The sequence below is a fragment of the Gobio gobio genome, assembly GCF_949357685.1.
Source record: "Gobio gobio genome assembly, chromosome: 13".
In the NCBI taxonomy this organism is placed as follows: Eukaryota; Metazoa; Chordata; class Actinopteri; order Cypriniformes; family Gobionidae; genus Gobio; species Gobio gobio.
Genome location: NC_137106.1, coordinates 46,990,337 through 47,004,516, shown reverse-complemented (window position 1 = coordinate 47,004,516; position 14,180 = coordinate 46,990,337).

The window sequence follows — 14,180 nt, the reverse complement described above, 5'->3', positions numbered from 1 at the left end:
CATCACTAGTCCGAACGCCGGATCTGCGTCATATTCTCGCGCATGCGTTTAATGCCCTTTTACTTTACCTTTGGTTGTTGCCTCTCGTGGCTCATTCAGTGGTCTTCTGAGGACTTTCAAGCACTCTTCGACGGAGGCAGGGGCAAGCACATCCGTGACAATGGCTTCTGCCTTCGTCCGACCACAGGCCATCCTCTTGGCAATGTCCGAGTCCGGATAAATAGTCGGGGCTAGCTTTGTGCCACAATCTCCTGCACGATATGATGTTGCGTGTTGGACAGTGTGATACACACTCGTCACCTCTGCAGCAGTCACTTTGAAAGTCGTTTTTAGGTTTGAGGAAAGCGTACATAGATTTGGATGTCTCTTTCTGTTGGACACGTTTCTTGTGAGTCTCCCGTGAGTCTGTGTCGTTTGACATCATATTCCCCTCCATGTCCGATTGAGAAGGACGTTTTGCAAAGTTCACAAAAAGCCCTCTCGGTATCCCCCTCAACACCTTTCAGCCACAAATAGTCATTTTCCCAGCCTTTATTGTACCCACACCTTCTCTTTTTAATTGCCGATGGCGGTGCCTCAGACTCAGTATCTTTCTCCATTTTTCGAATTGGAAAGCGCGCGCATTTAAAAGTTACTTTCCAGTGTGTCTGGTATGCCCGTGCGCGCGCTGTCATAGCAACAACGAAAAAGTTCACAACAAGCAGCAGTTCAACTGAGGGGTGGGTGTGGCAACAGTAGCGTGCTGAACTGTCAAGTAATATTCGTTTGGCTGCCTGGGGCTCGAGGATATAGAGCGACCAACTTTTTTTTGAGCAAGCATTGATTATGCGTGACAAGGTCTCAATTTGCGGGACGCATGAATTGGGCTTCAAACGCTGTGCGCGCACGCGCTACGCGGGACGGGTGGTCACCCTAGATGCAGCACATAAAAAAAATATCGGAGTAAAAGTATTAAACTCATCGAAAATATGTACTGAAGTAAAAGTGGAAGTAAGAGAAAAAAATAATACTCTAGTAAAGTACAGATACTGCCTTTTAGTACTTAAGTACAGTAGTGAAGTAGTTCTACTTTGTTACTATACATCTCTGCTCTCCACTAATCTCTGTTCCCTTTCGTATATCACGTTCTTCTCCTCAGATGCAAGTATACGTGTGGCTGCACCACTCTGAACAAATCGGCAACTGATCGGCAACAGACTCAGCTGGGAAATTATGATGTCTAGCCGCTATAACCTCTCACAATGTGTTTTCTTTTCTTTCTTTTTTTTTGGCACGGCGATGCAGCGTCATATATTAAAATGACAGAGTAGCCTACCTAGTTCTACTGCAGTCGCGGGATGCAAAAAATAATAAACGCACACAAGAAATGACGGAGAAATTAGACATTACGGAGAAACAAGAGATTACTACACATGACATGAATACGAATATATATTTATTGTGGCCACAAATTAAAAATTAATTCCCTCGTTTTATTTTGGGAGTATGGGCGGGCCCCCTATTGGCCCGGGCCCATATGCACGTGCATACCCTGCATGCCCAGACGCTACACCACTGCTCCCACTGAGCCAAATAATGAGAGAGATATTCTTTATATTCAATATATACAATATTGCTTACCACAGCTATGCAGATGACACCCAGATCTACTTAGCTCTATCACCTAACAACTACAGCCCCATTGATGAAGTTAACAGTTGGATGTGCCAAAACTTTCTTCAGTTAAAGGATTAGTTCACTTCAAAATGAACATTTCCTGATATTTTACTCACCCCCATCTCATCCAAGGTGTTCGTGTCTTTCTTTCTTCAGTCGAAAAGAAATTACGTTTTTTTTGAGGAAACATTCCAGGATTTTTCGCCACATAATGGACTTCTATGGCAACCAAAATGCTGTAGGTCCAAATCAATGCAGTTTCAAAGGAAGGGCTTCAGAGGCTCTGCGTGATCCCAAATGAGGAATAGGGTCTAATCTAGCGAACCCTCGGTCATTAAAAAAAAATGAAATAAAATACTTTTTAGTAAGGGATGCCATCAAGCTGAAGAAGGAGTCCTATCGGGCCTGGCTGGCTTGTGGCAGGCTATGCCAGGGTACTGGAGAGGAGAATACGGCCGATAGTGGAACCTCGGATTCAGGAGGAACAGTGTGGTTTTCGTCCTGGTCGCGGAACACTGGACCAGCTCTATACCCTCTACAGGGTGCTGGAGGGTTCATGGGAGTTTGCCCAACCAGTCCACATTTGTTTTGTGGATTTGGAGAAGGCATTCGACTGTGTCCCTCGCGGCGTCCTGTGGAGGGTGCTCTGGGAGTATGGGGTCCGGGGTCCTTTGCTGAGGGCTGTCCGGTCCCTGTATGACCGAAGCAGGAGTTTGGTCCGCATTGCCGGCAGTAAGTCAGACTTGTTCCCGGTGCATGTTGGACTCCGGCAGGGCTGCCCTTTGTCGCCGGTTCTGTTCATAATTTTTATGGACAGAATTTCTAGGCGCAGCCAGGGGCCGGAGGGTGTCAGGTTTGGGGACCACACGGTTTCGTCTCTGCTCTTTGCAGATGACGTTGTCGTGTTGGCCCCTTCTAACCAGGACCTTCAGCATGCATTGGGACGGTTTGCAGCCGAGTGTGAAGCGGCTGGGATGAGGATCAGCACCTCCAAATCCGAGGCCATGGTCCTCAGTCGGAAAAGGGTGGCTTGCCCACTCCAGGTTGGTGGAGAGTTCCTGCCCCAAGTGGAGGAGTTTAAGTATCTAGGGGTCTTGTTCACGAGTGAGGGGAGGATGGAACGGGAGATTGACAGACGGATCGGTGCAGCTTCTGCAGTAATGCGGTCGATGTACCGGTCTGTCGTGGTGAAGAAAGAGCTAAGCCGTAAGGCGAAGCTCTCGATTTACCGGTCAATCTACGTTCCTACTCTCACCTATGGTCATGAGCTTTGGGTCATGACCGAAAGGACAAGATCCCGGATACAGGCGGCCGAAATGAACTTTCTCCGCAGGGTGGCTGGGCGCTCCCTTAGAGATAGGGTGAGAAGCTCAGTCACTCGGGAGGAACTCGGAGTAGAGCCGCTGCTCCTCCACATCGAGAGGGGACAGCTGAGGTGGCTCGGGCATCTGTTCCGGATGCCTCCTGAACGCCTTCCCGGGAAGGTGTTTCGGGCATGTCCAACCGGGAGGAGGCCCCGGGGAAGACCGAGGACACGCTGGAGGGATTATGTCTCCCGGCTGGCCTTGGAACGCCTCGGTGTCCCCCCGGAAGAGCTAGAGGAAGTGTCTAGGGAGAGGGAAGTCTGGGCATCTCTGCTTAGACTGCTGCCCCCGCGACCCGGCCCCGGATAAGCGGAAGAAGATGGATGGATGGATAAAATACTTTTTAACCTAAATTGCTCATCTTGCGCTGCTCTGCTTTAGCCAGTGATTGTGCAATCACATCGAAAACGTAGGCAGAAGTACTGCCCCCGTGTTTACAAAGCATACATGCAAAGACTAATACAAACGCCCTTTAGCAAAAAAAAGGTAGAACAATTATGTATTTTTTGGTAAAAGGGCGTTTGTATTAGTCCCCGCACGTTCGTTTGGGGTGGTACTTCTGCCCACGTCTAGTGTGACGTTTTCGATGTGATTGCACAATCACTGGCGAAAGCAGAGCAGCGCAAGATGAGCAATTTAGGTTAAAAAGTGTATTGATTTGTCTTCTTTTTTTTTTTATGACCGGTGGTTTCGCTAGATAAGAGCCTATTCCTCCTCTGGGATCGTGCAGAGCCTCTGAAGGCCTTCCTTTGAAACTGCATTGATTGGGCCTTCAGCATTTTGGTTGCCATGGAAGTCTATGATGTGGAGAAAAATCCTGGAATGTTTTCCTCAAAAAACTTCATTTATTTTCCACTGAAGAAAGAAAGACATGAACATCTTGGATGAGATGAGGGTGAGTAAAATATCAGGACATTTTCATTTTCATTTCATCCTTTAAAGGGGTCATGAACTGGCTTTTTTTTTTTTGATACCGTTGTCTGGGGTAAACTTATGATGTTTGCGTGGTTTTTACATTCAAAAACATCATAATGAATAAGTAATAGGCTATTTTCTGCCTTGGTTTTGAGGCTCTCTGAAAAACGGTCGGTTTTGATGGGCGTGCCGCACTGAAGACTTAGAAGTAAATGCCCACAGCTAGGATTGGATAAGATTTGCATATTTAATGAGCTTCAGCTCCCCTCAGTACATGTGGGGATTGTTTTGAAAGCGTGTGGAGAAACTCTCACAGGGCTTGAAAAATATCTTTATCAAACAAACACAAAGATTCATCTCTCATCCACCCACGATTGATTGGAATGTTATTTTTGTATTAATTGGCCGGGCCGATCAGTGAATATAACCGCGAACCGTGCACACACACACACACACATGCAAGAAAGGAATGTTATTTCACTATTTAAGATATATCATGAAGCTTCGAAGCGTTATGAATCAGCGAGTCGAATCAGCTGTTTGAATCGCCAAATTTCAGCAGTTTGGCGGTTTGACACGCGATCCGAATCATCATTCGGCTCACTGATTCATAACACTTCGAAGCTTCATGATGCCGTGTTTTGAAATCGTCATCACTATGTAAGTCGTTATTTAGGGTTTTTTTGCGCACAAAAACTATTGTCGCCGATTCATAAAGTTATTGTAGAACCACTGTAGTGAGATGGACTTTGTAACGACGTCTTTAGTACCTTTTAAGGGTCTTGAGAGTGAACCGTGCCATTGTGCCAATGGAGGCCTTTCAGAGCCATCAGATTTCAACTAAAATATCTTAATTTCTGTTCCGAAGATGAACGGAGGTCTCACGGGTGTCGAACGACATGAGGGTAAGTAATTAATGACAGAATTTTCATTTTTGGGTGAACTAACCCTTTAATATATGGCAGGGAACTGAGAAAAATAAAAATATGTATTATTTATATTTATTTATATGAACCGTATCAAAACTGTGACCCTAAAAAAGTGATACACACTGAATCAGTGAAATTCAGTCCGTATCACTTTTTTAGGGTCACAGTTTTGATACGGTTCAGTGTATGAAGAATTATAAATTTTTTGTTATCGAATGTTTTACAGTACCTGTACAAATAAAAACAGCATATAACACAACATAATTACATAACCACAGTAATACCAAAATTAATTTGTGTGTATGTAACTTATTACTCCTTGTTGTATTTGGTCTATGCTGGGTTTGGTGCTTGGCCCGGATAATTGCTGCTTGCTCCTTGATCAGGCCATAACACAAAACCATTCTTGATCCAACAGGATGGTATAACGTCCTCCATTTCAGCATTACCTTCCTTCTAAACAGCTCTGGCATACACATTGTTCTGGTCTTTGCTGTACAGCATACAAACATAAAAGCAATCTGTGATGGCCGTGTAATTAATTAGAACAGGACACAGTTTCTTAGTATGTTTTTGATGATTCAATAAAAAATGCCAACCAAAACTCATCTGTTTCCAACAAATGAAGAGTTCAGATGCAAAACCCTCTAAAATCCACATAAAACTTTCTACTAAAATGAGATTTTTTTATTATGTTCAGTTATTTCACTTTAATGGCAATGAGAAGAACCTTTATATAGTGGTTCAAAACAATATAACAACATAATTTATAATGTACACTATATTGCCAAAAGTATTGGCACACCCCTCTAAATCATTGAATTCAGGTGTTCCAATCACTTCCATGGCCACAGGTGAATAAAATGAAGCACTAGGCATGCAAACGCTTCTACAAACATTTGTGAAAGAATGGGTCGCCCTCAGGAGCTCAGTGAACTCAAGCGTGGTACTGTGATAGGTTGATAGATTAGCCAACTAAACTACTGAAAGAGTTGTTACCTGTAGCAGAAGAGCGTCTTCTCAATATTATTAACTCATCTTTAACTCTAGGTCATGTCCCAAGATCATTCAAGATGGCAGTTATAAAACCTCTCATTAAGAAACCACAACTAGATCCAAATGAATTAGCAAATTACAGACCCATTTCAAATCTTCCATTTCTGTCTAAAATACTAGAAAAAATTGTCTGCTCAATTGTGCTCTTAGTTACAAGAAAACGATATCTATGAAACATTTCAGTCTGGATTCAGAGCCCATCATAGCACAGAAACTGCACTCATTAAAATCACAAATGACTTACTCTTAGTTGCTGACCAAGGCTGTATCTCAATACTAGTTTTACTTAATCTTAGTGCAGCATTCGACACCATAGATCATAAAATACTCTTATATTGTCTACAAAATTACACTGGAATTCAGGGACAGACATTAAAGTGGTTTAGATCGTATCTATCAGAACGTTAACAATTTGTCTATTTAAACGGGGAACAATCTAAGATAACGCTGGTAAATTATGGAGTGCCGCAAGGCTCTGTGTTAGGCCCTCTGCTATTCTCAATATATATGCTGCCACTTGGTAATATTATAAGAAAACATGGAATTAATTTCCACTCTTATGCCTATGATACTCAGTTATATATTTCAGCACGATCAGAAGAAATCTCTAAATTATCCAATTTAGTTTTGAGAAAAATAAAGGCAAAATCACCCCAAAATGTGCATTCAAGCACTAACACCATGTCCCATTTTCAAATACTAATAAAAATCTTTTCTTTATAGGTTTGTTCATTCTTTAAAATGATTCCTGTTCAGGGTGACCCTGACTATTACTGTTTAAAAAAAAAAAAAAAGGCAACATCACCCAAAAAAGTGCATTCTTACACTGTATTTATTCATCAAAAAATCGAATAATTTGCATAGTGTTGCACGGTTATACAAAAATGTCTTGATTTATTTTTTGTAGGAACCTACAGTAAATAAATAAATCTGGATTTCACTCCTTTACTTATATAAAACATGAGAGGTAAAAATAATTATAAAATAAAAATAAATCAAATGCGAGGTTAAAATACAGCAGTGGCACGTTTAAATTAAAAATTCAAATAATGTAAAATACTAAAATAAAAAATAAAACTTCTTCTAATTGCACTCCTTTGGTGTTCCACCACTGTGGTGTTTCTCATGAAGTGTCCACTATGTCATCAGTGGCATTTGAAACATTGCCAGACCTGATCATTTCCAACTACAGTTCTGGGTGTATCTGCACATGTAAGATGATACCACTCTTGACATTTGGAGCACTGGACCATGAGCTCCTTGTTATGAGCTGTTCTGCAAACACAGTAAACTGGTACTGCAGTTTTGGTCATGTTTGCCTCAGCTTCACTCTCTTGAGTCTTTATTGGAAGTGTGATGCTGTTTTACATAGCTCTGGTGGATGACCCTTGCATAGAGCATATGCAAATGCTATTGAGAACACACCACAATTGCTTAGATTTGATTGCTGGTGTACAGCTGGTTGCAAAAGATCAAAATGGTCTGACTGGCCTTACAAGCGAGGACAGTGTCTGTAGGATTCTTGGGTCCAGAGGGGCACTTTTACTGTCATACAGAGAGAGCTGATTTTCATCACAAAATAAATTGCTAACTGTGATCCAGTGGTTTTGCTGAATGTGCAATGTCTGCACAAACTTTTTTGTGGAGTTCCTACAATCCCTCCATTAGCAAAAGCAGTAAAGGACAGAACTGACTGAAACCCCATCAATGTCCATGTTGTCCTTTGCCATGAGGTAGCTGGTCAGGGCAATGGTATCACAGGTCAACCAATAAACCAGATTTGTTGCAGCATGTTTACTTTTGGTGGCCTGGATGGTCTTCTAGGAGCAGTTATGTCTGATGGACTTGAGTTGTTCCAGATTGGCCCCTCGATTTTCGATCTTCTCCTGATATTCTGTACTGGAGTTTTCTGTAAATACAGAAGATGCTATTTATGCCTCTTAAGATTAAAATGTGATGCTATGTAAACATACAATGTTATAACTGATTAATGTTGTGTGTAATCTTAGTCTATTAAGTGTCTTTTTAATGGGGGACCTTCTAGAAAACCACAAGATAAACAACAAGGGCCCATGAGATTAAATGCAACCATAATCATGAAGTAATATAAACCATGTAATGCAATAATGACAGGGTATTAAAGCATAAATTCAAGTGTTATTCAATTATTCAAATGATTTGACCTTTCTCTGTTTTTCAGTCTGCTCAAGTGTTTTGGGTTCCACATATGTTTGATCAGCGCTATCACTGTGACTGTGCAGAGCCTGTGATGTGTAAAAATAATAAACATAGCAAATATGGTTACCTGGACACCTTACTGGACAAACATACAATTTGAACCAAGATTTGTTTTTCTTAACAAGCTGTGAAAGTTGTTTTAAGAGATTAGATTGGAAGACATGATAGTGTGAGTACAAATCTGACCAATTAGAGGCTTTTAATTCAGAGATTAAATATATTAAGAAGAAAAACAAACCTGATTTTGGATAATAATTTCTTGTTTTTCCTCATGTACTTTTGGGGGTGCATTTGAAGAATTATCCTGACAAACAAATTAGAGTTTTAAAAACAAGATTTTTTTAGCAAATACATAGTTGATTTTAAACCAATAATTGTACATACACATAGTAAATTATTTGAGATTTTTGAACAGTTCATCATTATCATTATTATTTTTATACCCTCTAATTAAAAGTACCTTGCTTCTCACTTGGCTGCCATACCAGTTGGGTGGACTGTGGTAAGGACATGGACATCTCTCTTATCATGCCATTTGACTGCTAACTGTGATCCATTTTCTTTGAATTCCACCTCACCCTTTGTCATCTTGCAGGTGAGTGTTGGCATCCCTTTTCTGTTTGCACGCACAGTCCCACAAGCTCCAGTGCCAAGAGACAAGAGGTGCTGTAAAAGTGTGGGACTACTGTACCAGTTATCCACATAAAGAACATGACCCTTTCTGAGGTGCTAGTAGGGTCATTACAACTGTTGGGGTAACAGCTTAAGACCCAGGACCAGTAGTGAAAAATGAAGACCAAGAGTCAGGAGTCAGATTAATTAAAGAAAGATTTACTGAAGAATAGTTTGCAGTTTCATCAGCAGAAGCCAGCTCACGAGGAGTTCGTAGGCCGCGCTCCCTCTAACAGTCTCCCCACCTCCGCCTAACGTACATACAATTTTCTGAACAGTTATACTGTTTTCAAGGTCTAGACACGTCATTACTGCCATGTGGAATGATTCTGATTGGTTCTAACAACATGCAACGTAAGCAACTTTCCACACGTAGACAGATAAGACCATATATCACAAAAAATGTGTAGACTCGATGTCGCCCAGGCCCACATTAGTCCACAGTGACCTCGGAGGTCCTAGACGGGCGTCTATAGGTCTGGCATTGCCTGCAGGAAGGCCCATCTCCAATACTGGATCTGCTCAAATCGTACAACGCACATACACACACAGCTCCAGAGAAGGTCTCCTCAAGGTTGAGAACATCTTAACTAACTATCAACAAAACACTTCTCCAAAACATGCTGATACTACATTTAGTACAGAAGTGAATTTATTCTATAAAGTAAGAAAAGCATATAAAAGAGGTATATTTCTCGGAGTCCCCAAAGAGTCACGTAGACCTGTAACATATGTGACCCTAAGGTCACTTAGGAAGACATAGTTAAACACATGCTGGGCCCTTCTCACTCCCAGGGTGCTTTACACACCAAGGACAGTTGCCTGTCAGCACGTCTTGACACAGACATCAGAGCAGCACCTAAAGAATGTGGATCCAAAATCACACAGCAAATATAATACTAAAATATCCAAAATCACTCATTAAATATAGAGAACTGATTTATCAAATGTAGGAAATGGTTATAACTTGATTATCCTTGATTCTTATTTTAATATTGATCATAAAATCATTCTTTAAGGATATGTGTCTGATGAAGAGGCAAGTGATGTTTGGCTTGACCCTTGACCCTTCATTCCCCCCTTTTAGACCATATGTGGGGGTCCAATACCGCCCGGTCTGGTCTACAAGTGAGGTCACTACGGAAGGTCAAGTGGTGACGCATGCTTCCCCAACGGGTCACACTTGTCTCTTCGCCTCATCACGGACATGCTGGCCACTAAAAAGACCAGGCTCTTTACCCCTTCCACTCACAACAGGGCCCCAATGTTCTTCTTTTCTCAAAACTCCTGATCCACGTACTGATGACGTGCTTTCTCTCATTGAGAGGGGAACAGACAATATAGTACAATAGTATTCATACAATTCTTTAGGGTTTCAGTAAAAGGAAATATCAAATTAAATAAAATAAAATGAACGACAAATCCATATTTAATCTCTGGAAGCCGGGCTAAATGAGCAATCCTTGTTGCTGCATCCCCATCGAGTTAGAGGTGTGTGATGCCTCCAAAATCTGAACACATGACTGAAATTTTGCAAGGTTAAAGTGACCAGAATGGTCTCAGCTGACCCTTGAATGCCAATCTTATCTTTTCTTCAAGGTGTTTCCTGGCTCTCAATTATGCAGTATTTGGTGAGCGGTATAGAGGGGCCAATATTAGGGCAGGGGCTGCTGTGTCCAGTCTTGACCTTGGCCCCTACAAAACACAGCTTCCCCTCCCCACAGTGATGTTGCTGGCCTCACAGACATCTGCCTCACCTCTCATACACACCTCACATAAAAACACCCCACTTCTTGGAGGTGCCCCAATGGCGGTTACCCCCATTGGCTTAGGTTGTCCTCCGCTGGCCAAAAGAAGAGCTTACCCGTCATCGGGGAATCACCTCATGCTCATTGGTCATCGCTTAAGATCTTTGACCCTCAAAAGGATCCAATATTTTTCTGGAGCCTTTTGGAAAGTGCATTCAAGAGTCAGCAGAGCCACGGGTCTGCTTTCAAATGAGTAAAAACATGGAGACAGGTTAATAATAGTTCCTGATCACTAGACATGTGCCGGTAAACGGTAATACGATATACCGCAATAATGAACATGCACAATATTGTTATCGTGGGCACTTCAAAATACCGTGAATAATTATTTATTACGAATTATTCAGATTTTTAGAATGTATTTTAAGAATATTTTACCCATCAACCGTTTAAAATGAACAACGCGTCAAAGAGGAACGCACACTGATGTAAACAGACCGTTCATGAGCCGAGCACATGGCGGAAGGCGCACTGAAGTGCACATTCACTTTCAGACAGCAGAGGGCGCTGATACAGAAATACAGCCGTTTCCCCAGTAACCACAATTCGGTGCTCGTCATCACATAACCTAATACTTAAAGACGTAAAGTCATTTTCAAACTTAATTTTTTTTTTAAAGTTTTAAATGACATGCCCTAGATATTGTTTGAATATGTTCTGACTGTTGTTCAATCACACACTTTACAATATGGCTCCATTATTTAACATTAGTTCATTCATTAACAAACTGAAAATGAAAAATACTTCTAAATTAATCTTAGTTAAAATGTACATTTCAGCATTTAATAACACATTATTAAAATCAAAAGTTGTAACTGTATTATTTAATGGACCTGGGCTGCATTTCCCGAAACCTTCTTAACACTACGTCGTTCTTAAGTTATACCTTAAGGTGTACCTTAACGTTAATACGTGTTTCCCGAAACTATCTTAGTTAAGAATACCTTCTGTAAGTATTACTTTCGTAAGGTTGGTCTGGACCACTCTTAGCCATACCTTATCACTATTGACAGTTAATTCCACTAGTGGCCACCACTGTGCAAAAAGCGTCTTTACATGTCAGTCTATACGAATATAATTCTGAAGTTGTAATATACACCCAATGTTCAATCAGGCTAATTTTTTTTAATGAAAGGATTACAATTGTCATTACACTAATGGTTGTTAGATTTTTAATTATATTATCCAAAGGTAGGCTACATCAGCTGGCAAACCATTAGACAGGAAAAGCTTAGGAGCCTATTTAAAGGGGATGATTGTGGAGGGGAGTTTGGTCAAACTATGGCAGCGAGACAGCGAATAGTTGTGCTAAATCAAAGACGGCGCCGTCCGCGGAGCCATTTAGTGTATATGCACTATTTCATACGTGAAAACTTTAGTCCCCTGGCTACCATGTCAGAAGCCGCTATTCAAAATAAATTTCGCCTGCCACGACAGCAAATTGAGCAGCTTTTAGATCTTGTTGGTCCAACTTTGTCGAGACAAACTGGACGGAGCTACCCTCTCAGCCCTGAAATCCAGCTGCTGGCGGCTCTCCGTTTTTATGCCGTGGGGAGTTTTCTGGAGGTGGTTGGGGATGGATATGGGCTGAGTAACACCTCGGGGTGGCGGTGCGTTCATTTAGTAACAGAAATTAGTTACACAATAATGTAATGCAGCTGCTGGGCAATCATCCCTGATTGTGGAGTAAATTAACACACTATGGAAAATATATTGTAATAATATAAATGACTCTTTCAAATGCCAGTGAAGGCATAGGCCTACTGCCAGTTAGTGTAGCGGGTTGACGCATGATGCGGTTGAGCATGAAATTGCTGGTTCGCGTACTCATGTCAGAATTATATAAAATTTAGTTTGCAAGTTCAACTATTTCTGAAGTGCTTCTTTTATAAAAAAATAAAATATAAAAAATTCGCATAAAGCAGTGAAACAACCCCTGCATAGAGTAAATAATCGATTCTTGAGCTATCGATATAAGCCACTTCAGCACCGCCGCCACGGACAGCACCTGCTAACGTCGCACTTAAGAAGGTTTACCTTAAGTAACCTCCTAAGGTATAGTTCGAGGAACACACCTAGAAATGGTATACCTTTAGTTAAGTTATACCTTTAGAGTCTTCGTAGCGCGCTAAGAGACAACGTTATCGGGAAATGCAGCCCTGAGCTTACACTAACAGTTGCTTTTTTAAACTAACATTATCAAAGAAGAATAACTTCTGTAAAAATTTAGCTATTCGCTCTTTGTTAATGTTAATGCATTAACTGGCGAGACATTATTGTAAAGTGTTACCTATTGTTCTTTATAATTCTTTAGCACTTTAATCTTCAAATATTTGTTTACTTTATACATTTTTGTGTATTGCTTTATTGTATTTAAATGTTTGGTTCTTTTGTTATAAGAAAGTTTTTAAACCTGTTATAGTATGACAACACTTTTTTTGCAACTTTTTTTTTAAATATCGTGATAATACCGTATACCGTGATAAAAGCTTCAGCAATTAATCGCAACATGAAAATTTGATACCGGCACATGCCTACTGATCACACAGTTTTCCTGATACGAGTGTTCTTGTGAGACATCACACACGTCTAGGACGGACTCTCAGTCACCACTCAGAGACCAAATACAAACTTTAGAAAATATATAGGAAGAAACAAAATCATACCTGGAGAGGATCATTAAATTCATGATAAAAATATAGAAAGATAAATATTGACTAAGTCTTTGATTATAAATGTAATAAAGATATATACAATTATATTGGAGAGGCAGTGGATTTTAGAACCCACCCTTTAAGTTTCTACTGAGGCCAATGTTGCGGTATTAATGGTCTACCAGTTTAGGCTGCTTCCTAATTTCCAATGCAAAAATAGGATTGTAATTACGTTTTTTTTTTTATTTTTTTTTGTTTTTTTTTACAAAACAGACCTTTTTCAGGTATAAAACTCAATAGTGGCCTGAAATAAAAATAAAATGTAAATAAATAAAAATAAACAACAGAATAGTCCATCCAATTGCATTCAGTCTCATATATCATGAACCACCTTAATTGTATTACACATTATACATTTCTATCTCAAAAGAATAGAAAATAAAAGAAAACATTCATATCATCCATCTCATTATTTCCACTTAAAACATTAACTTGTTCCTAATTTTTACTCAAGCACCCTTTTGTTAACTTTACTATACAGACCTATTTTTACCCATCATAGCCCACATAACCGTTGATGACATATCCATAAAAATAAAAAAATTGTTAATGTTAGAACCTTTTCAACATCAAAATTACTTAATTATCAATTCCTATTACACCCAATCAGCTTGTTCACTCATCTTTATCTTGTTGACATTATGCTTAATCATACTAAATACCCAATTATTAATCACCATGTTATTAGTAAAACATTCAAAATCATTCATCAGGGTTTTCTTTAAAGTACCCTTTTTTAATTTTCTTTTATTCTCAATGTCTTGTTCATTAAAACTCTTCAGGTGTAAGCTCCAAATGACCAAAATCTTAAACCTCTTAATTCATGTC